Source organism: Rattus norvegicus, chromosome 3 (assembly GCF_036323735.1).
Source record: "Rattus norvegicus strain BN/NHsdMcwi chromosome 3, GRCr8, whole genome shotgun sequence".
In the NCBI taxonomy this organism is placed as follows: Eukaryota; Metazoa; Chordata; class Mammalia; order Rodentia; family Muridae; genus Rattus; species Rattus norvegicus.
The window spans coordinates 25,527,733-25,550,528 of NC_086021.1; the positions used below are offsets into that span (position 1 = coordinate 25,527,733).

General features: G+C 39.4%; 1 pseudogene; it reads left to right on the forward strand.

Moving 5' to 3' along the window:
* Positions 1-561: 561 nt before the first annotated feature.
* Positions 562-20,404, forward strand: Ralbp1-ps3 (ralA binding protein 1, pseudogene 3; annotated as a pseudogene).
* Positions 20,405-22,796: the final 2,392 nt, after the last annotated feature.

The following is a 22,796-nucleotide window of genomic DNA, read 5'->3' on the forward strand; positions in this document are numbered from 1 at the left end:
TTGTGTGTAAATGGGTATTTGGTGGTGTGTCTGCTTGAGTGCTTTTTGTCTGCAAGTTTAACACTGAAAAAATCTATGGGACGATGACATTGGTTTTAAATAGGAGTCTACAAGAAAATAAAATTAATAATAATTCCAGTTAGAGCCACTCCTGGAGGGTGCGCAATATTTCAACATTCTATTTAGATAATCATTTCAAATGGATCCATAACACTGTGTGCAGTAATTATGTTCTAGAACTTCTTTTCAGCATCAGGCCTATTTTCCAGGATAGACACATGTCCTTCATCTCCACAGACTGGACATCTCTGAATGAAAGCCAAGGGCTGTTTTCACTTCTAGGCACCCTCAAAGACTCTGTTTTTGACTCTTGTGTTCACTGTTCTCAAAGTTATCATATCTTTTGAATGTTAACTTTGCTAAACTCATCATAGCCACCATGAGTATATGCCTCTGTGGACATTAGGTTCTGTACTCATGTTAAGTCGAAATTCAATATACCACACACAGTCTGCACAGATGTAAGAAATTTCATAATACTATTTGTCTTGGTTAGTGGTAATGGCTGAATGCAACTTCTTATTTTATTGTGGATCAGTAGATCAAGGTTCCCTCCAAGAGGAAAGGCAAGTACCCATAGATTTTCTCCTGAAATCAGTCCTGTTTCTCAAACCTGTGGTCAGAAGAAATACCATTAGTACTGGTTTAAATAATTTCCCTGCTAAAGAGCTAGAAATGGTAAGTAAAGGAAATTGCTAGACTCTTCAAGACTCTGATGTCAGTTTATTTGTGATGGTTGGTTCTTTTTGCCTCCCAGAACATTGAAGATTACCAACTGCGGTTCTGTACTGGCCCTGGGAAAGCTCCAAGAGTACTCCAAGGTAATAACAGGGAAATCTAAGGAGGGACGAGCTGAGTTTGGTGAATCCTCACTATTTTCATTATTTAGTCTTAAACTTGAATAAACACTAAAGCAAAATGACTTAAGTATAATTTCATTCATTTAAATCATAATTAATTAATAATATAACATTCAGAAACAATTTATTACCTCATAAGCAACAGCCTTAGAATGACAGGAATTTTTCTGTGCTTTCTGTTTCAGAAACAGAATTTTCCTGATAAGGCAAACAAAACAAAAATCTAGACATATTGTTTCTGGAGAAAACAATTTAAAAAAGTCATTTGGTGATCATTACAGAAACTCTTCCTAGCTATATATCTCAAGGGATTCCATCACTCACATGGTAGCTCACAACCATCTATAACTCCAGTTTCAGGGGTTCTAATTCCCACATCTGACCTGCCCAGACACCAAGTCTAACATGGTGATCGGGTATATATGTGAGTGAATGAGTTACACAGAGAAACAAGTTTAAATCTAAAATGTAAAATCTTCAGTTTTTTATTTATTCCAAATTATGTAGATTGTTTTGTAATGAATATTAGAAATATAGCCCTCTCTCCGAATCCATGTAAAATATTCAGTTCACATCTCCTATGACCAATAATTCTGCAACTGAATATGAAATCATATTCTCATTTCTGGAGACAATCTGACTTAATTACAGCTATACTGTTTGTTGCCTTCTTTTATTTCTCACCAGATTATTACCAAATAAATAATAGTAATAAAATTATCATTAAAGTTTGAATAAGAAATAAAATTTGAGATCACCAAGTATTCTTGCAAAGCTGATCTTTTAAAAGCTACTGAAAATTTGAAGCTCTAACCCATAAAGTTGACCTTCATACCAGTGGCATAAGTCTCTGCAGATTTAAGGGCACGCTCTCCCACTAATGCCAGATAAGAAAACTTTCTCGTACATAGGTGCCTGTGACCTCTGAACAGCCCTTGCTCTTTAGTTGGTGACTCAGTCTCTGATAGCTCCCAGGGGTCCAGGTTGATATTACTGGTCTTTCTATGATGTTTCCAATCCTTCCAGTTCTTTCAATTCTCCCAACTTTTCCATAAGGCTTGTTGACCTCAGTCCAATGGTTAGAGGTACTATCTATATCTGTTTTAGTCAGCTGCTTGCAGGGCCTCTCAGAGGACAGCCATGCTAGGCTACTGGCTGCAAGTACAACATTGCATCAGTAATAATATTTTGGATTGGTACCTAATAATGGGATGGATCCCAAGTTGAGCCTGTCACTGACTGGTCACTGCTTCAGACTCTATTCCATTTTTGTCCTGCATTTCTTTTAGACAGGAGCAACTTGAGGTTGAAAGTTTTGTAGGTGTGTTAGTGTCCCTATCCATCTACAGATGTCCTGTCTGATTTAAAAAGGTGGTCTCTTCAAATTTTACATCTGTGTGATTTTGTGTTTGGGCAAGATTTCCTACCTTGACTCTTTTTTTTTTTTTAGTGTTTTTTTTTAATTTTTTTATTAACTTGAGTATTTCTTATTTACATTTCGAATGTTATTCCCTTTCCCGGTTTCCGGGCAAACATCCCCCTAGTCCCTCCCCCTCCCCTTCTTCATGGGTGTTCCCCTCCCCACCCTCCCCCCATTGCCGCCCTCCCCCCAACAATCACGTTCACTTCTACCTTGACTCTTGGGAGCACCCCTATCCCATGACTCTGGGATATTCTAGGGGTTCCCACCAACCCCGAGAGCTGTATATTTCCATTCATTCTCTTGGGTCCCTTGTCCTCTCTCATGTTTCTCCCATACCTGATCCTGACCTGTTCTCTTCCCATTCCACTCTCACACATATCTCTCCTTCCCTCTGCCTCCCATGGTTATTTATTTCCCTTTGCTAAGTGGGATTGAAGCATCCTTACTTAGGCTTTCCTTATGGTTTAACTTTTAGTGTCATGGATATTCTGTATATTTTGTGTAGTGTCACAGATTAATGAATATATACTATTCATGTCCTTTGGAGTCTGGGTTAGCTCACCCAGAATATTTTCTAGATCCATGCAATTGCCTGCAAATTTCACGATGTCATTTGTTTTTAGTAGCTGAATAGTATTCCGTTGTGTAAATAAACCATATTTTCTGTATCCATTCTTTGGTTGAAGAACATCAGGGTTGCTTATAACAAATAAGGCTGCTATTAACATAGTGGAGCTTGCGTCTTTGTGGTACTGTGGAGCATATTTTGGCTATATGCCTAGGACCAGTATATCAGCGTCTTCAGGTACAACTATTTCCTGTTTGCTGAGGAACAGCCAGATTGATTTCCAGAGTGGTGGTAGTTTGCCATCCCACCAGCAATGGAGGAGCATTCCTGTTTCTCTACAATCTCACCAGCAAGTTCTGTAGTTCTGTTTCTCTTTTGAGAACAGTTTAAGGAGTTTTACTATTAGCTCTTATTTGAAAGTCTGGTAGAATTAGGCACTGAATTATGCATCATGCCCTAGTCTTTTTGTTACTGTTATTGTTGTTGGTTGTTTTTAATGAACTCTTCTAGTTCCTTAGGGGTTATGGGATTGATTAGTTTATCTGATCTTGATTTAACTTTGGTATGTGGTATCTGTCTAGAAAATCATTCATTTCATATAGATTTTCAAAGCTTTGTCAAGTTAGTCTTTTGTAGTAAAACCTGATGATTTTTTTTAATTTCTTCAATTTCCATTATGTCTCTCTTTTCATTTCTGATTTTGTTAATTTGCATACTTTTTCTGAGACTTTTAGTTAGTTTAGGTTTATGTGTCTTGTTGATTTTCTCAAAGAACAGGATCTTGGTTTTATGGATTCTGTTTCTAATTGATTTCAGACTTAATATTATTTCCTGTTGTCTGCTTCTCTTTAGTGTATTTTCTTATTTTTGATCTGGGTTTCTCATTGTGCTTTTAAGTTGCTAGTATAGGATATCACAATTATCTTTGTGAAGACAATTAGTGCTCATATTTTATTTTATGTATGCAGTGTGAAATATTTAAATTGCTTAATATGAAGCTAGAGGAGTGAAGTAGGATTCTTTTTTTTCTATTCTTTTTTTTTTTTTTTTGGAGCTGGGGACCGAACCCAGGGCCTTGTGCTTGCTAGGCAAGCACTCTACCACTGAGCTAAATCCCCAACCCCGGTGAAGTAGGATTCTTATGATGTAAAAATATTATAGGTATTAATACTCCAACAGGCCTGTCTTAAAAGGGTTAGAGAAGAATACAGCAAAAGTCCCCCTACACAGTGCATTCTTAGGTCTAAACAAAGTGATACACTGAAAATTTTCTCCTCATTATTTTTAGAGTTTTCAGCTTAATTTATTATAGTATCCCTGTAAGGGTTCTAATGTTCTAGTATGTACAGTCTACATTATCCTGAAAAAGGAGAAGGAGGAGGAGGGAGGGGCAGGGGGAAGGAAGGGGGAGGGGGAGGAGGAGGAGGAGGAGGAGAAAGAGGTGGAGTGGGAGGGGGAGGACAAGGAGAAGAAATGCAGCAAAGCATTCTAAATTGTATCAGAAGGGTTGCCTATATTCAGTTACAGTAGTTACAATTCATGTTTTTTTTTCTCATAAGGCATGAGTATCCGCATGACTTTAGAATGATAAATATTCAAAAGAACTTCAGTTCACGGGACTTAAGAAATTTTACAGCTTTTCCTTCCCTACCTGGGGTAATCATGAAATACCTAAATGCTGATGTACATGGGAAATTCATCTTGAAGCCCAGAAACTCAGCAAGAAACCAGCAGCAAAAGAGTGAGTCTGCCATCTTCCTTCAGGTGGCTTTTCTTAGTTCCTATTTTAATTTGTCATAAAATATCGTAGCATACTATAATTTTCTTGCTTAGGAATGGGGCACTGTAAAAACAAACAAACAAACAAACAAAACCACACTAAAGCAGTATGTTTCAGGTCCATATTAAGAGAACTCTAAATTCCGATGTAAAGACTAATCTTGGTATAGGGAGAATATTTCATTTTTCCCAGGCAGATATTTGCCATAAACTGGTATGTCAAAACGCTGTGTACACACATTTTTGTCCCATTAGAATAAGCACGTCTAAGACATGGATCATGATATGTTCCCATTAAGTGGTTTTGTGATTAGAGCACAAAATTACTCATGAACTATATTTTGACAATCTATTGCAATGAAATGTACATAGAAAAACAAGATTTATGGTATTGCAGATAATCTGTTGCAGGCTTGACTAGAAATCACCTTAGGCTTGTAGCCCAGTCTCTAATCTCATTTCAAATCATACAACAAATACCTTTTAGACTTCTATCTAGATTCGAAATGGCCCTAACAGTGATAGACTGGGGCTTTTTAATTATTTTTTCAAATGATAGAATACTATTATTATTTCTCCTTATTCTCCTTTCTTGAAAACCTCCCACTTATACCCCTGATTTCTTTTAAACTTTGCTTTTTTTATTTTTATTACTTTACTTACATTTGAAATGTTCCATTCCTGGTCCCCCTACCAAGAATACCCCACCACATCCCTCTTCCCCTTTGCCTGTAAGAGGGTGCTCCCCCACCAACCTACCTACTCCCACCTTACCCCTTTAGCACCCCGCTTCTTTGGGGCATCAAGCCTCCACAGGAACAAGAACATCCGCTCCCACTGAGGCTAGACAAGACAGCCATTACTTTACATATGTAGCAGGGACTGCAGACTGGCAATGTATGCTCTTGGGTTGTTGGCTAAGACCCTGAGAGCTCTGAGGGGTCAAGTTAATTAATATTATTGTTCTTCCTATGGGGTTGCTATCCCTCTCTCCTCCTTCATTTCTTCCCCTAACTTTTTCATTGGGGTCCCAGGACTCAGTCATGTGGTTGGCTGGAGTATCTGCATCTGTCTCAGTCAGAAGCTGGTAGACCCTCTCAGAGGACAACCCTGTCAGGTTCCTGTCTGCAAGCATATCATTTCATCATCAACACTGTCATGGTTTGGTGTCTATGGATGGGATAGATCAGATGTTGAGGCAATCTCTGGATGGCCTTTCGTTCAGTCTCTGCTCCAGTTTTTGTCCCTGCATTTTCTTTAAACATAAACAATTCTGAATCAAAAATTTTGATAGGTGTTTTGGTATACATATATATTAAAAAAACCACATACACACACACACACGCACGCACACACACTCAAACATCTTTGTCCATCTATCTAATATTACTTGTGATTTCAGCCCTCATAATTTTGCATTAGATAGCCAGGCAGGCAATATGTTTTTCAGTGAAGAAGACTATTTTATATTGTGTTATAAGACTCATTTGTTTACTTTTAATTTATTTGTTTTAAGTAACATGTTTAAAATTGTATTATAGTCCAATATTCTAAAAGAAAACTCAGAAGCGAAAAAGAAACTTAATTTCAGCTCTGAACTGACACTATAGTGTATAGTCATGTATATTTTCTCATGAGGGGGACATGCTGCTACTGAAATAAACTTAACAATCGTTCTTCAAAATGCTGAACAAGAAAAGTAAGGATGAAAAGAGCTTCACTGTGACATTTGAAAAAATAGAAAATTTTTAAATGAGAATAAAAGTAAGCGTGGCTATGAAAATGGATGTAATTATTGAAGCAACAGCCTATACATACTTCAGGGAGTTCGTTCAACCAATGTATCTAGTATTTCATGATACAGTATGGAGTTAGACATCATCATGTTGTGAGAATTCCCACTACAGAACACAAGACCATGTCTTAGAGACATCACTAAGATTAATAACAGTGTAAGGCATATGAGAAGAAGGTTACATAAGCACAACAAGATGATTAACCCATTATAATACGGACATTTTGCAATTGAAATTTGGTTTTGTAAAAGATCTTTATAAATTATATTATACCATGTAATGATCTCAACTCCTGCTCAGATATGAAGGAAAAAACTTTTAAGAAAAAAAGAACTTCTATAACATCGCAGTTGGACAGGGGCTCTGTACCCCACAGGACCAAGTATGCACCACCCCACCATTTAAAAAGGGAAGAAAACTGTTTGGAAGGGAACTCAGTTCCATTTGTCAGGATGGCATCCTGCCTGCAGCAATTCTGGTATGTCTCATATAGTGTTTCTCTGGCTATCCTAAGACAAAATCCTGCTTCTTAAATACCTGACCCCTTCACTTCTATCACCATGTGGAGCAAGAATTGTTTCTCAAATCATTGGCTTTCCAGTAGGAAGATGAGAGAGGGCTATTCAGAAACCATCTATTGGAAAAGTTGGATTTAATCCCTTAACTATTTTGGAAAATCTGATATAAAGAAATGTTGCCTGATCCTTAATGGATAATATTAGGGTGGGAAGTGTACAACAAAAGATTGAGGCACAAAACCAGCGTGAGGTCATCTGTGTCCAGGCCAGCACGTGCACTGCACCTGTGCACACCATTGGTCTGGTTCTTAAGGAACAAATAGTAGTCTGTGGTGTGTGAAGCCTGATAGGTATTTCTCTATCTTATTCTCAGGACATGCTGTACCTACTAAAAAAGAAAGGGCTCACAACCACGGGTGTCTTTTTAGAACCTCCGAGTATAACTTTGTGCCAAACAGTAAAGGACAAATTGGATTCGGAAGAGGAGGTGGATATAAACAAGCAATCAGTTAATGTAATGGCGTGGATCTTTAAGGTAGGGAATGTCTTTCCATCATCCACCTCAGGATTCCTCTGAGTCTATGAGAGTAGTTGTCTTCTTTTTGCATTCCCTTGAGTGACAGTAGATATGTATGAGAGAAATCTTATATGCTCAAAGTCTCCTCTGTTAGTGTTAATAACATGGATGATGTTTTGTTCAGAAATTGTTTAAGCAATGTGATTGTTGAACTATCAAAAGTGAACCCTCCCCTCATTTCTAGGAGACCAAATCTCAAAGCAAATGTCCCTATCCTCTGGTGTACAATTTTTCTGACTGTCTCAACCTATGCTCAGAGCCAACAGTTCAGGAGTTATTATGTATATATATAAACTGGCACTCAGAGTCACAGGATAGGTTGGTTGTTCTTTGTAACTTGACTAGCTGTGGTTTTCAGTAATGGTCTCCATCCATTTCAAAGAGAACCTTTTTTGATGGGTAAGGGTATGTTATCTGTGAGCATTAAGTTAAATATTTATAATAGAGTTCGGAGTTACACTTGTTTAGTGAAATAGGGGCAGGGCATTCTCTAAGAACTATGACCACATGTGCTTCCATGCTTCCAGTACCAGACGTGGCTTTCTGCTCCTGAGAAATCCGATAATAACTTGCTATGGTTGTCTTTATTGTGGGTATCATAATTGTATGTTTCTATCATTTAAAAATAGTATTCAAACTGTAGTATTAATCACTTATATGTGCTAGTTTGCTCAGCTGTCTGCTAGAGGCATGCTGAGCTAAGGAAAGATTTTTCTATAGTCCAAGTAAATCTGAAAATTTACTCTTTGGTCTCTAGCTTAAATAGATGAAACTTACTGAGCCCACATAGTATGGAACGTTCTAACTAGGGGAAATTTGGGGAACTGGGAAGTAAGTTGGAACTAAACTGAAATTTACACGTGAATGTACTTTGAATAATTTCCATGTTTAATTTTCTCCACAAAATATTTTTCCTCTCTTCATAAGGACTTCCTCCAAAACCTCAAGGGAAGTCTAATGGCTTCAAAACTATATGATGAGTGGATTGCTGTACCCGAAAAGGTCAATGATGAAGAGAAATTAGCTGCAGTGCAGAGGTAATCATTGGAAACTGTGAACAACCTCAACAAAATAGAAGTAACATTTGCTTACACACATTAGAAATTATATATCACAGAAACATTTACTAAGAACACTGACAGACAGCAAAAGCTTTCAATTGTTCACAAACATGGAGGACACTTTTAAAAGAGTATGAGTTACAGTGGGAATTACAGTAGCCCAGGCTTATAATCTTACTTTCATATTCCAATTAGATTTGTCTTTTTTTCTGAATTGGGTAAATATTTCAAGCAATAATTTGAGTACAAACTTTCATTTTATTTACAGTGCATCCTGCATACGATACGATTACTCCGTTCCTTTCCTTTATATTTACAAATTGAGTATACTTGTTTTAAAATAACTGTCTCTGTGTTCAGTCTTTTAGATAAAATGCCACCCTGAAAATGCAGCTCTTCTGAGGCCACTTTTTTGTACATTATATGGAATTAAAAGTAACTGTTCTGTTAATGAAATGTCTTCTTACAACCTATCTGTTGGGTTAACCCCATGTCTCTTATTTGTGCCCAGCTCCTGCAATAATGGAGTGACAAATGATATTGACAAAAGGGTAATTAGATAAGAACTTTGTGCCTAGCATTGATAAGCCTTTACAATGAGACAGGAAAACAAGATTACCCTGAGAATCTTGGTTATTTTGTTGTTGTTGTTGATGATGATGATGATGATTGTTTTGGTTTTTGTTTTGTTTCATTTTGTAAAGTAAGTACAGCTTTGAAAGGTGTTCTTCTGGAGGGAAGGAATCATTGGTGCATTCTAAGTAAAATATAAATGGGTATTTGAGCTCCGTGACTCAGTCTTTTGTCTTTGTCATTTAGAATATCCTTACACTAACCCATAGAGAACAAATGCTGTGAAATGATACAAAAAAAATCCTAGGTACTGGGTTCAGCAATCAAGACTTAATTCTGACATATTCAGTGTAGAATGTGTGAAATTCTACTTGTTTTCAAGGTGGTTTCCCCAACAAAAATGGCAATGCAATTTGGATTTTTTTTATCAGATATGCTCCTTAAGAATTCCTGATTAATGTGAGTAAAATACCATTGACCTCAGGATGCTGGTTATGATTGGTTTAGAGAAATTATTGTGTATACTTTTCTATGTTAGCCATCTTTCAAGTACTGTAATAAACTAACAAACCTTATGCAGTACAGTGATCAAATGGTTATTTTGACTCTAAGTATTTGAGTTTCTGATCCATTATTAATTGACCAATTGTCCTTGGACCTGTAAGGAACATACTGTAAAACAACTCAACTGAGAAACAATAATATTCCTCATATTGTGTAGAAGAATCAAAGATCAGGAGAAGACAGGGTTCCAAAGTACCGGCCATTGAAGATACATAATTATCCCATTTCCTCCCAGTAGATCTTATTTCAAATACCACCCAAATATAATGAATAATAAAATCAAGATGTTACCATTGCATCTGCACTGAGTCATCACTGTATTAAGATTAAGTAATTAACTAAATATGTGAAGAAATGGCACTTACACTGATATATTGATGCAGCTGTTACCATTGCACTGCACTGAGACACATGAATTTCACTGCTCAGATGGGTTTCCCTGTCTCTTACTTTTTAGACAGCCCATGTGAACTTTCAATAGGATTCAGATGCCATCTTCCCTCCTTAGCTCTGCCTTTCTATAAGCATCCTTATAATCATGCTCACACATATATTATAAAATGTAACCAAAGCTATTTCAGTGTACAGTATGTATCACATACTGGCCATCACAATGTAAAAACTGGAAATCATTCTCTTATGTAACAGTGCACTGTGATGATCACACTTGAACATCTGATCTCACAACCTTTTCAATTTCTGACAAAAGCCTGCCCCTACTTAGAACAGCTAAATTTTTCTCAGAATTTTGAATAGCATATTTTTAGCCTCCAAGACTCAGAAGTAAAATGTGATTTTGCAACCATGAAAAATGACAGAGACCCTCTGTGTCTGCCCTGTTTTTTCATAGATTTCTCTAGTAGAATTTATGATTGAAAATTCTCCAAAAGTTTTTGAGAGGCCTTGGCTGCAGTGCGGCATGGAACATCACTATACCATCCTCCTGGAGGAAAGTCCTCATGTTCCCAGAATAATGCAACAAATATTGGAAACATTAAGGAAACCGAACATGGACTCAGCAGCTGCCCCATTGGGAGGACATGCACTACTGGCTATAATACAATGCCGAACAGTCCAGCTGCTCCTCTTCCCTATGAGGGCCTTATAGGTTGTTCTACTCCCAGAACTTAAAGTTAAATCATTGAGCACTGAAAATATGATTTATAACAAACAGTAATGAAGGATTTACCATGTGAGAGAAAATTTCACCTGTGCATTATAGATATTATCCTATTGTTAGAATTTGCTTCCAAATTTTAGTACCTCTTTCCACTGGTCCTGAGTTTATGCTAGAGGTTAAACACAGAAATGAGATTAAGAAATTAAGAATATGTAAAGAAATGATACTTAAATGATATATTGATTCTTAACATTTTGTCCATGTTTATTAACTTGAGTATTTCTTATTTACATTTCTTTTTTATTTTATTAACTTGAGTGTTTCTTATTTACATTTCGGATGTTATTCCCTTTCCCGGCTTCCAGGCCAACATCCCCCTAACCCTTCCCACTCCCCTTCTATATGGGTGTCCCTCTCCCCATCCTCACCCCATTGCCGCCCTCCCCCCAACAATCATGTTCACTGGGGGTTCAGTCTTAGCAGGAACAAGGGCTTCCTCTTCCACTGGTGATCTTACTAGGATAATCATTGCTACCTATGAGGTCAGAGTCCAACGTCAGTCCATGCATAGTCTTCAGGTAGTGGCTTAGTCCCTGGAAGCTCTGGTTGCTTGGCATTGTTGTTCATATGGGGTCTCGAGCCCCTTCAAGCTCTTCCAGTTCTTTCTCTGATTCCTTCAACGGGGGTTCTATTCTCAGTTCAGTGGTTTGCTGCTGGCATTCGCCTCTGTATTTTCTGTATTCTGGCTGTGTCTCTCAGGAGAGATCTACATCCGGCTCCTGTTGGCCTGCCCTTCTTTGCTTCATTCATCTTATCTAATTGGGTGGCTGTATATATGGGCCACATGTGGGGCAGGCTCTGAATCGGTGTTCCTTCTGTCTCTGTTTTAATCTTTGCCTCCCTATTCCCTGCCAAGTGTATTCTTGTTCCCCTTTTAAAGAAGGAGTGAAGCATTCGCATTTTGGTCATCCATCTTGAGTTTCATGTGTTCTGTGTATCTAGTGTAATTCAAGCATTTGGGCTAATAGTCACTTATCAATGTGTTCATACCTTGTGTGTTTTTCTGTGATTGGGTTACCTCACTCAGGATGATATTTCCCAGTTCCTTCCATTTGCCTATGAATTTCATAAAGTCATTGTTTTTGATAGCTGAGTAATATTCCATTGTGTAGATGTACCATATTTTCTGTATCCATTCCTCTGTTGAAGGGCATCTGGGTTCTTCCAGCTCCTCGCTACTATAAATAAGGCTGCTATGAACATAGTGGAGCACGTGTCTTTGTTGTATGTTGGAGCATCTTTTTGATATATGCCTAAGAGAGGTATAGCTGAGTCCTTAGGTAGTTCAATGTCCAATTTTCTGAGGAACCTCCAGACCGATTTCCAGAATGGTTGTACCAGTCTGCAATCCCACCAACAATGGAGGAGTGTTCCTCTTTCTCCACATCCTCACCAGCATTTGCTGTCACCTGAGTTTTTGTTCTTAGCCATTCTTTCTAGTGTGAGATGGAATCTCACAGATTTATATAAGAAAGAAAATAGCAACTCAATAGCAAATTGGATCTTCTCTATGTAACAGCTCTGGCTGTCATGATCAGTGAACCAAACTGACATCAAATTTACAGAGATCCTCTTGGCTCTGCTTCCTGAGATCTAGAAATAAAGGCATGTGCCACCATCCTAGTCTCTTACAAAAATCTGTAAATGTAACATAATAAACCCATATGGTTGACATAGACACTACGATCTCAGATTTGAGCTCACAGATCAGTGGAGAAAATCAAGGAATATAACAAAAGTGCAGTTAGGCAAATTGTGTTGTGAAGTACAGATACTGCTGGTACTTTACTGTTGTCCACGGCAGTCAGAAAGTCAAACAATAGAATGAAAAGAGTGGTACTATATGACTATTTGATTCTAATACCTATAAGCATAGCTTTCAAGGCAAACACATTAACTTACTCTTTATACATGAAGAATGGGCCATATAGAACTATGTATCGAGTGCCTTATGAAGCAAGATCATTATAAATGTTATAATATTAATTAGTTATTTTCTGTGTGTTTGTGATATTGCATAAGACATGCAGGTGGCAAAAGGAAAAGGGCATGTATCCTAGGGCTAAATGAGGACTAAATGAGTTCAGTTACAGCAATGATTTCCCTTCTTTCTTAGATTCACAAAAACACAAAGGCAATGTATATACTAACCCAAGAGTAACATCTATTAATCCACGACAAGCAAAACAGAAATGTTTGTTTGGCAAATCTCTTTAGGGTCTTTTAGAAGACAAAAAGTTGCCTACTCCAAAACTTGTGAGTATCATTTTGGGTTTCTACAGCACCTTCGTTTTAAGGAATTATTTAATCAAACAGATTAATGTTTAGATAACCTATACATGAAGGTAAGATCATTGTAAAATAGAAATAATTTGCACTGAAGTTTGAGTCATGTAATTGAAAGAAATCAAAAATACAAAATAAAAAGAAATAATATTCCCACGTTTTACCCTGATTGTATCAAAGATCCTAACCCACCAGCTTCTTGGAGGAAATGGGTCTAGGGAAGTACACCGCTGATAACCCGACTGTAAAGTCCTCCAGCTTCTTTATGACTCCATATTATTCTGGAGTCGATCCCTTAACAGCATTGCCTCTGAGATTACTCAATCTTTTATAATTAATATCTATAGACTTTTACTTTACTTTATCAATGAATTAGATGTACACATTATTTTTTTGCTATATAGTAACATCTTTCATTATAGTGGACTAGATTTAAATGCTGTCTAATATGGCTTAATCTATTTTAAACTACTTACTAGACTTCTTTGGAAATATATATTTACTGTCCACATCTATTTTAGCACTATAGCTGAGCTAGGAATTTATGCTTTGTGTGAACCAATTTATCTCGTCAGACACATGAGCATTCCTGCCCATTTCTTAGGTATTTTAGAGCAGAGTTTTCTGGTAACCATGTTTTTAATCTGTAATCAATTGAAAATAGAGAAAATGTGGAATAAATGTGTGTATGGTAGTCATTTTTTACAGAATAAAATTATGGAAGAATAATTGACAAATACTTGGGTTCTTAAATGTGACAGCATCTTTAGACATAGTTAAAAATAAGAAGTCACAGAAAGGGTTGGGGATTTAGCTCAGTGGTAGAGGGCTTGCCTAGCAAATGCAAGGCCCTGGGTTCGGTTCCCAGCTCCGGAAAAAAGAAAAAAGATAAAAAAAAAGAAGTCAGAGAAAAGGAAATTAAAGTCTTAGAAGTAGGGAAATAATATTTATAAAAATAAAAAACTTAGGATACATAATAGAGGCCAGGAGAGACAGGAAGTAAAATACTGATTTGATCTCTAGAAGGGAAATATCCCAATATTTACTTAGAATGCCATGCTTGAGAAAGATATTCATAGAAGGAAACAGAAAGTAATAAAGGACCATTCACCAAAATGCTTTGGGGAACAGGAGTCCAAACAAAACTGTGATGTTACAAATTGGGGGAAAATGGATTAGGGAAGAAAATGTATTTGGAAGCTAAAACAGAAAAAAGTTCAATGACTTCTTTATTCCTCTCAGTTATTGCTGTGCACGCAAAACTGTCCTTGCTCAGGATCACAATAAAAGATATATTTGTGCTTCAGATGTGGCTCTCTATTAATACAAGCTTATCCTTATCCCACACAGGATATGTTATCCATAATTGCAGAGAAAGGGCCAGAATCAGATCACATGTTCGAAATTCTACCTAAAGAATCACACTGGTCCCTGAGGTGTAGGCTTGACAGTGAACAACACAGTGACTGGAGTGAAGAATACATGCTTATAACAGCATCTGTCTTAAAGGTAAGGAAGGTTTTTACATCACCAACATTAACATCCCTCTAGAGATGCGTATGTCCTTTCTGTCCTTGAGATTACATGATGATGTCGGTTTCCTGGAGCTATGGACACATGACATCTTGATAAGAGGCATAACATTTAAAAGTCTGACAACCTCAAAGACTCATCACAAAGACACAGGTGAAGAGCTTCTGTTGGAAGTTAACATCCTCATATGTCAGATGGGCTTTAGTTTGGTGTTAAAAAAGTTCCTACTGATTTCACCTCTGACCATACCATGTGAAGTAATAGTGAAACAAGTTACAATAGTGGTAAAAGTGTGTTTCACAAAACACATGTTTCAATAACACTTACCAAAAAATGTCCTTCAGAAATAACAGCTCAAAATGGCTAGTCCACCACTGATCAAGAAACAGTAAACAGGCAAAGGCTGGGCAAGGTGGGAATGGGGTTCCTGCATCCGGCCAGGGGGACAGCACCGGAGGCAGCGGCTTCATCAGAGCAGATGACCCTCGGCTGCAGGCACTGGTGGAATGGATCGGTAACAGAAGACCACTTCCCTTCCTCCTCAGGGCTTCAGCTCCTTCCTGCCCCCCACCAGCAGCCCTAGTGAACACTGCCAGGCCAAGCAAGGCGGCAGGCTGACCCGGACTCCCAGCGCTCAGGAGATCAGCCCTACAAAATTTCCTGGATTGTACCGGACAGGTGAGCCTTCACCTCCCCATGACATCCTCCACGAGCCTCCTGATATCGTGTCAGATGATGAGAAAGACCATGGAAAGGAAAAAGGAAAATTTAAGAAAAAGGAGAAAAGGACTGAATGCTAAGCTGTCTTCTCGGAAGACAGCTCTGGAGATGAAGTTGAAAGTCCTTCCAAGATGAAGAGGTCCAAGGGAATCCATGTGTTCAAAAAGCCCAGCTTCTCTAAAAAGAAGGAAAAGGATTTTAAAATCAAAGAAAAGCCCAAAGAAGAAAAGCATAAAGAGGAAAAGCACAAATAGGAAAAACATAAAGAAAAGAAATGTAAAGACTTGACAGAAGCCAATGTTGTTAAAGAGTGGAAGGAAAAGAAGAAAAAGAAGAAGCCAACTCAGGAGTCAGAGGTGCCTCAGACGGATGTCCCAAGTCTCAGACTCATTTTCGGCGTTGCCTTGGCTGACGCAGTAGAGAGGACCATGATGTATGACGTCATCCGGCTGCCAGCTGTCTTCTGAGAGTGCGTGGACTACATGGAGCAGCATGGCATGAAGTGTGAAGGCATCTACCGAGGGTCAGGAGTCAAATCAAAGGTAGATTAGCAGCCTGTGACGGAGAGGAGACTCCAAACTTGGAAGAATATGAACCTAACACTGTAGCCAGCTTGCTGAAGCAGTATTTGCGAGACCTTCCAGAGAATTTGCTTACCAGAGAGCTTATGCTCCGATTTGAAGAGGCTTGTCAGCAGAGGACCACAGAGACAAAGAAAGTGCAGGAGTTCCCTAACTGCCGGAGTATAACCATCTTCTGCTTTCCTGGCTCATTGTGCACATGGACCACATCATTGCAAAGGCGATAGAAACCAAGATGAACATCCAAAACATCTCTCTAGTGCTGAGCCCAGCTGTCCAGATCAGCAATCGGGTCCTGTATGTGCTTTTCACACACGTGCAAGAGCTCTTTAGCACCGTGGTCCTGAAGCAAGTAACAAGACCTCTGCGTTGGTCCAACATGGCCACAATTCCTACACTGCCAGAAATCCAGACAGGCATCAAGGAAGAGATCAGGAGACAGGAGTTCCTTTTGAACTGTTTACATCGAGATCTGCAGCGCGGAATATAGGACTTATCTAAAGAAGAAAGATTATGGGAAGTATAGAGGATTCTGACTGCCCTCAAGAGAAAGCTGAGGGAAGCTAAAAGACAAGAGTGTGAGACCAAGATTTCCCAGGAGATAGCCAGCCTTTCGAACGAGGATGTTGCCAAAGAAGAAATGGATGAAAATGAGGAGGTCATAAATATCCTCCCTGCCCAGGAGAATGAGATCCTGACTGAGCAGGAGGAGGTCCTGGCCATGGAGCAGTTTCTGCACAGTCAGATCGCCTCGGAGAAAGAAAAGGTCCACTGTCTCTGAGCTGAGATTTCGGAGATCCAGTCACCAGCATGGCTGCAGCGAGACGGAGAAGCCCTCTTCTGACAGCGAGTGCGAAAGCAAGTATGAGGAGGAGCTGCAGATCATTCTGGAAGACTTAGAGAGGCAGAATGAAGAGTTAGAAATAAAGAACAATCAATCACTTGAACCAAGCAGTCAGTGAAGAACGGGAGGCCATCGTTGAGCTCTGAGTGCAGCTCCAGTTGTTCCAGATGCAGCGAGCCAAGTCTGAGCAACAGCTCCAGGAGGAGGAGGAGGAGCCTGAGAGGTGAGGGGGCACAGGCGACTGCCCTGTGAAGGTGTCCTTGAGGTGATAGCAGCCAAGGAGCAGGTGAAACCCTCGCCCAGCAAAGACCCGAAGGAGACGCATCTGAACTGCCCCGGCCCTGTGCATCATATTGTAACTGAGAGTCCACTGCCTGTCCTGCCCGGCAGCGTTCTGTAAAGACTCTCAGAGACGCTCACTCTTGCACACGTCTGACTCCGTGTCAGGCTCAGGTCCTGGGAGGGTGAAGCGGTGGACACTCGGGGGTGGAGGGCTTGCAGGGAACACAGGCATTTCCAGATAGTGTCAGTTTATTTGAAAATTAATTGTCTTTGATAAAAATAAGTATTTTCACCCTTGAATGGCTTCTTTTTAAACCAAAAACCTTTTTGCTTTTGTTGTTGTTGTTGTTGTTGTTGTTGTTGTTGTTGTTTAAATCACAGTAGAATCAGGATCTCTTTCTTATCAAAGGCTGGGAACCAAACCAGGTCACTTCTGCGCCTGCCTTGTGGACGCTCATGGTGTCACCAGCCCTGCAGGGTCCCTGGCCACTCTTGCTTGTGCCTTCCACACCTTTTGGTGCAGATTGTTCAATGGGGAGCTGCCTCATATTCTCTGACTGGCCAAAAAGGCTCTCGCTGGGGTTCCCTGTACCTGCCCTGTGTGTACTACTTTGCTTTTCCAGCTGGGGGTCTGTCAGTGTGAGTCAGGATAACCCAGTTTGTTTGCAGACGGAGGTTATCATGCAGCCTGCCACCAGCCTGGGCAGCGCAGGTCACCCACTCACTGCCAGGGAGCAGCAAGGGCCTCTTCTCAGAGGTGGCCCTGAGGTTGCACAGGACACTTCTCACACCAGAGTCCTTTTCCACACTGACCTTCCAGGAAAGTCACCTTCCACAGTGACTTCAGTTGCTAGCTTGGGCTGGGATACCCACACCTCTGCCAGGAAAAGCAATGTAGATGCTCTCATGCACAACTTTCACCTGTCCATGTCATCTCAAGGGGCTGCTTAAGGACTCTGACAGAACTGAGCAGAAGGAAGGAAAGCATAACTGTAATTGACCCGACCTGGTGTTTGCCTCTAACCCAGACAACTGCTCCCAGCGGTCTGGGAGGCCTGACTCTTAGGCAACTGGATTTCACTGTCAGATCAGTGGCCCCAGGGAGGTCCCCTGTGGCTCTGAAGACAGACCCCACACTCTAAAGTGAGCAACAAACCCACAGGAGGGCTCCAGTCTACTCCTAGTTAGTATTTATTTCAGCACCTGTTTTGTGTGATTTTTCATTAGCCTCTACCTATTGCACTGTGGTGACTTGTTGGCCATTATTTGATTTTTGTATGAAAAAATAGCTTTGTTATAGAAATCAGCATACTATTTTTTTAAATCTGGAGAGAATGTGTTATGGAGACTGGAAACATGGTCAGGTGTCAAATGAAAATGTATAAATGCATTGCTGCACCTGTCAGATGTGCGACACTCATTCTATATTTGCTGGCAATATCAAAGAATTCTTTTTGTTTGTGTAAACTCTAATTTCTATCAAGGTATCATGGGTTTTTAAAATTTCATTACAAATGTCTCAGTGTTGGTTAACTAATTTTTGCCAGTACCATTATTGATTAAGGAAATAAATTCAGCAGACATTTGAGAAAAAAAAAAAGAATTGGTGTTCGATGTTGGATATTGCCCTCCCTACATGGAATTGTTTTCATTCCCAATCAAAAAACTAACCCGCAATTTCACTTTATCTGAATATTCACACTGGTCCCTGAGGGATAAGATAGACACCTAACAATATATTAATTGGAATGAAGAACGAGAGCTTGCTATACCATCTCTCTTTCCTGGAACCATGGACTCATGATCTCTTGATAAGATGCATGGCAGGTAAAAGTCTGACAAAGATTAGAATGTCACAAGATTCATCCCAAAGACACAGGTGAACAGCTTCTGTTGGAAGGTAAAATAATCATATAGCAGATCGGCTTTAGTTTGGCATTACATATATTCCTATTGATTCACCTCGGGCTGTATATTGTAAAGTAATAGCAGGACAAGTAGTAATAGTGATAAAAGTGTGTTTTACAAAATTCATGTCTTAAATAATACTGACCAAAAATTATCCCTCACAAATAACAGTTCAAAATGGCTAGTCCACCACTGACCCACAATAGGCTGTCAATGTTTGATATTGCCCTCTGCCCAGTAGATAAACAATATTGTTTTCCTTGTCAATCAAAAAACAATCCAACATTTTCACTTTTGCCGGATATTGACATTCTAATTCCATGTCAAGTAGTCAAGAATTAACCTAAGCTACATTTAACCTGTCTAGCACTCTTAATTTGTCAGGGAGCTGCAGTGACTCTACAGCAAATATCCTTGTTTTATTTCTGTTTGGGCCTTGATCTGATTTCAAATCTCAGAAGACTCTGGACCTATGGCCCAGACATCAAGAGAAAACATAATGTTCTGCGATTAACTATGTTTAGTAACATTGGGCAAAGGTACCCAATGATTCCTCCTTGGCTCTTGAGCTTGCCAAGTGTGTCTGGTTAAAATTGCCAGAAACTTAGGACCACATCATGGGGAGAAAGTTAAGATCAGTGACTGAAGGTAGCCATGTGCATTCAAAGAAATTTACAGGTACAAGAGCACCTGGGATTCTTCCAATTTTATGATTTGCTACCCTTAGTACAACACGAAAGTTATTTGTGGTATTTTATGAACAAAGACAGTTTCTGTTCTTTAAACAAACTGATGCTTACAACTTAATTTATATTGTTGAATATTTACCAATTTTAAGAAAAAGATATGAAACTGAGATGTTCTCACTTGGAAAACATATAAGAAACTTCATCACTCCCATTCAGAGCCTGCCCCACATGTGGCCCATAGATATACAGCCACCCAATTAGACAAGATGGATGAAGCAAAGAAGTGCAGACCGACAGGAGCTGGATGTAGATCTCTCCTGAGAGACACAGCCAGAATAAAGCAAATACAGAGGCGAATGCCAGCAGCAAACCACTGAACTGAGAATAGGACCCCTGTTGAAGGAATCAGAGAAAGAACTGGAAGAGCTTGAAGGGGCTCGAGACCCCATATGTACAACAATGCCAAGCAACCAGAGCTTCCAGGGACTAAGCCACTACCTAAAGACTACACATGGACTGACCCTGGACTCTGACCTCATAGGTAGCAATGAATATCCTAGTAAGAGCACCAGTGGAAGGGGAAGCCCTGGGTCCTGCTAAAATTGAACGCCCAGTGAACTAGACTGTTGGGGGGAGGGCGGCAATGGGGGGAGGGTTGGGAGGGGAACACCCATAAGGAAGGGGAGGGGGGAGGGGGATGTTTGCCTGGAAACCAGGAAAGGGAATAACACTCAAAATGTATATAAGAAATACTCGGGTTGGGGATTTAGCTCAGTGGTAGAGCACTTGCCTAGCAAGCGCAAGGCCCTGGGTTCACACCCCAGCTCCGAAAAAACAGAAAAAAGAAAAAAAAAGATACCCTATTGGGCTGGAGAGATGGCTCAGCAGTTAAGAGCACCCGACTGCTCTTCCAGAGGTCATGAGTTCAATTCCCAGCAACCACATGGTTGCCCACAACCGTCTGTAAAGAGATATGATGCCCTCTTCTGGTGTATCTGAAGACAGCTACAGTGTACTTATATATAATAAATAAAATAAATCTTTAAAAAAAAAGAAATACTCAAGTTAATAATAAAAAGAAAAAAGAAACTTCATCACTATTCCAGGTGGTGTGTATGTAGAGGTCTACATGTATATTACAGCTTTACTCTGTGTGTACTCTACACATTCACCAAATTATACAATTAGGATCAGGTAATTTCTGGTGCTGCCATTTTTTGACAGTTGCCTATTTCCAAGAAGAGGACTATGGTCTTTGTTTCTTTGTTTTGTTCATTTATTTTATTAGTTACTATCATCATCAATATTATAATCATTATTATTATTATTTTACATTTATTTATTTGTTAATTTTATGTCTCTTATGCTGACAACCTCCCTCCCCCCATTCTCTCCTCACAAAGTCTTTTTCCTTCTCTGAGCCAGTTTTGGAGCCCTGGTTTATCCTACTACATTGGCACCTCAACTCTGTTCAGGGTTAGACCATCTTCCTCCCTAAGGCCAGTTGAGGAGAAGTTTCAAGTCAAGAGCTTGCAGATAGCCCTGCTCCACATGTTGGGGGACACACATGGAGACTAAGCTTTACATTTGCTATAAATGTGCAGTAGGTCATGGTACAGCTTCTGTAGGCTTTTTAGATGGTAATTCAGCCTTTGGTAGCCCCTAGTGGTCCTGAGTAGTTGATTCTGTAGCTCTTCCTATGGAGTTCCTATCTCCTTTAGGGTGTGGAATCCTTCCCCCATTTCTTCCTTACAAGTCCCTGATTGTTCCATAAAATCCAATGATTGGCTATGGCTCTTCATATCCTATTCCAGTCAGCTGCTGGATGGAGCCTCTCAGAGGGCACTTATGATAGGCTCCTGTCTGGATATTCCATGTAGGAGCTGGTTTCCTTTAGGCAGAGAGAGCTTTGAGCTGGGAAGTGGAGTGGAGATCTATGATTGCAAGGAATGGTGTAGTCTAGAAGCCAGGAGAGGCAATTTGAACAGACAGTAGGTTTACTTCATTGCTATAGCAACTAGGACTCTGCTTCATTGATTCTAGTTTTAGGAAAGAAAAAAATAAGATGCTGCATATATAGGTTCCACTTTTGAGCCAAGATTCTGGAGCCAGGGCAGTTGGGGAATCTTTTGGGGAAGTACACTCTCAACCAATGATTCTCAGCCTCCCTAATCCTGTAACACTAATATATTGTCTCATGGCTTTGTGACTCTCAACCATTACTTCATTTTGCTTCTCTTCATAATTCAAAGTTTGCTCCTGATGTGATTATAAAGAAAAATGGATGGAATATCTGATATGGAAAATATATGTGACCCCGTAATGATTATGACCCACAAGTTGAGAATCACTGGTCTAAACTGCTAATTTTAAACAAAAAAGGTTTTCAAGTACTTTCTACAATGTACATTGACCATTTCTATTTTTGTTTTATTTTCAATAAAAAAAGGATTTTATTATTACCATCGATGGAAGCTTACTAACCTTGGATTTTTATGAAAATTGGCTTAGCATCCCAGATGAAGGAACTCTGGCTGGAAAAATTAATGCCATTCAAAGGTAATGATACAGTAAACACTTGGGGAACTGCACCAATATAGAAGCAATGCTTTTGTAAGGTACATAGGCTTGTGTTTATAGGATTATAAGCTGGAATGATGTTCTATGCCAAGAGGTTTCCTTAGGTCAGACATGTATTGTCACTTTTTAAACATTCCCATTTCTCAAGCTAGCGTGTTGAACCATGTCTGTAATCTTACCTTATAAATGTCATGATTTAGAAGACAGTCTATGTAACACCTCCTGTTCAGGTCAGTTTAGAGTATTGGTTTAGTTCCTGTGTGAGACAAATTAAAAGAAGTAAGTGTGGATAATACCTGTGGGTTACTTGCATCCTAGAATTGTTACCACGGTATTGTGAATATTTCACATGGTCAATATATGTCATTGATTAGAACAGGAATCTCTTACTGAATTCTTCTTTCTCAACTATAA